At 50.9% G+C, this 2,500-nt stretch overlaps 1 protein-coding gene across 2 annotated transcripts in view; it reads right to left on the reverse strand.

Annotated features, from left to right (window-relative positions):
• Positions 1-2,500, reverse strand: part of LOC125039888 (serine/threonine-protein kinase tousled-like 2) — a 101,940-nt gene that overhangs the window by 98,634 nt on the left and 806 nt on the right. The window lies entirely within an intron of this gene.

Below are 2,500 nucleotides of genomic sequence, written 5' to 3' on the forward strand. Positions count from 1 at the left end.
GGAGGATAGGAAGGGGGGGGAAAGGACAAGGAGGGGAGAGAGAGCGAGGAGTGGGAGCAGCAGCAGCAAAAGAATGATGTAAATGGGAGAGAAAAAAAAACAAAAAACAAAACAAAACAAAAAAAAATAATACAAACAAACACAAATAACAAAAAAAAATACGCAATAAAACAAACCCAAGGACAAGTGATGAAATACAGACACCGATAAAAACAAATTGAAGGAAAATAACACGGGTAGATGAGACACCTATGGCGGAGGAGGTGAAAGCTGTGTGCTGCTGGGGAGTTCCATATACACAGACTCACGCGCGCACTCAGACGGACAGACGGGCGCGCGCACACACATACACACACGCACACTCACATACACACGACGAGGACCTGCCTGCCTTCCCTCCGCCTCTCCCCTCCTCCCTCCCCACCTCCCCACCTTTCCCGAACCAAATTCTGTACCTCAACCCTCTTCCTCTTCCCTTCCTCTCCGCTTCTCTTTCCTCTCTCTCCCTCCTTTCTTCCTTGCCTCTTCGCCCCTCTGGATCCTTGCCCCCCCTCCCCCCCCTCCCGACCCCCCCCCCCCCCGCCCCCTCCTGCCTTCTTGCCCTCCTGGGTCCCTACCCCCGACAGCCTCCCCTTGCCCCTGCTATCTTAACCTCCTGGCCCCTTCTCCTCCTCCGGACCCCCCTCTCCCCTGCCTCCTTACCCCCCTTACTCCCCCTCCACGCCCTCCTCTCCCCCACGCCACCTCTCGTCCGGACCCCTCTCTCCCCTCCCCTTGCCTCATAGCTCCTACCCCCCCCCCCCGCCCCCTCTCCATCCTGTGGTTCCCAGCTCTCTAGTTAGTTCGTTGTTAGAGCTGCTCAGTGTCCTTTGTCCTCCATCCTTTGCTCTCCTCAGTTGGAACGTATTCTTAAGGTTATATGCAGACTATTTTCCGATATGCCACTGTAATCCTGTGGCTTCTCTCTCTCTCTCTCTCTCTCTCTCTCTCTCTCTCTCTCTCTCTCTCTCTCTCTCTCTCTCTCTCTCTCTCTCTCTCTGTTCGTCTGGCTCTGTGTGTAAGCTAGACGCGCGCGCGCGAGCGCGCGTGTGTGTGTGAGTGTGCGCGCGCGAGATTTAATTGTGTGTCTCTGTTTGTTTGTTTATCCGACCGTCACTCGCTCTTGCTGTCTTCCTTTCTTTCTGTTTTCCTCCTATCCCACTACAATAGTTATATACATATATACCTATATACATATATAATACATGTACACATATATGCATAACCTTTCAACCGTTAACAGGGACCAGTTTCCACATAGCGCCCACCTTTCCCTCTAAACCCACACCCTCCCCGACAGACCCTGACTGGATCCCTCCCTTCCCCTGCCCCCTCCCCTCCCCTCTCCCCCCCCCTCCCTCCGTCCTCCTCCTCCGCCTCTCTGCCTCACATTTCTATCAGTCTTTCCGATTGCTTTATTCATCTTTCTTTTCGTCTAGTTTAGGAGCATGAGACGTAATTCTTTACCATGTCGTTCACGTTTCCATGCGAGTATCTTTTCCTTATCGGCGACGTTGCATTAGTCACCAACATACTTCTCGACAATTCCTTATATGGGAATAATTTCAAGGGGTAACTTTACCAAGCAGGTGGGGCTTGCTTTGTCTTTTGCTGTTTTTTTCCCTTCCATTTCGTAACGTTTTCTGTCTCCCTGTAGCCTAATCTCTCTACAGATCACAATCTAAAGAAGTTCCATTTCGTAGGCTTAACACAGTCCACTTAATAATACATATTCATTTAATTGCATTAATTTTCCTCGTAATGACGCATGAATCCGTTTCTCTCTATATAAAAGCGAAGCATTCTTTCGTCTCTTGAAGTGTGTCTCTTAAGGAAGCGAAATATATTGCGTTGCGTTATCTCTTATGAAGAAAGTTTGTGCATTACCATTTCCTGCGAGATTAATATCATTTAAATAGAAGAGTGGGAGAAGGTAGAATCACAAAGAGAGAGAGGGAGAGAGAGAGAGAGAGAGAGAGAGAGAGAGAGAGAGAGAGAGAGAGAGAGAGAGAGAGAGAGAGAGAGAGAGAGAGAGAGAGAGAGAGAGAGAGAAAGAGGAGAGAGAAAGGAGGGGACGGTGGAAGAGAAAAAAAGTGAAGGATCGAGTGTGAGAAGAGAGGTAGAAGGAGAAGAGGGCAGGAAAGAAAGGGACAGAACAGCAGAAGGGAGGGAGGGAGGAGGTGAGGGAGCAATGGGAAGAGAAGGGGGGGAGGAATGGTGAGGGAGAGAGGGAGCAATGGGAAGAGGGCGAGAGGGGGGAGAGGGAGCAATGGGGAGAGGGAGGAGGGCCGAGGGGGAGAGGAGGGGGAGAGGGGGAAGGGGCGATGGGGGGGAGGGAGGGCAGAGACCTTGGCCCGACACATCGAGGTACTTGATATCTGTGTCATGCACTTGGATGCTCTCAAATGCCTCTAACAGCTCGGTATTCTTCTATGTGCACATATCGACGGACGGGAAACAC

Source organism: Penaeus chinensis, chromosome 28 (genome assembly GCF_019202785.1).
Source record: "Penaeus chinensis breed Huanghai No. 1 chromosome 28, ASM1920278v2, whole genome shotgun sequence".
In the NCBI taxonomy this organism is placed as follows: Eukaryota; Metazoa; Arthropoda; class Malacostraca; order Decapoda; family Penaeidae; genus Penaeus; species Penaeus chinensis.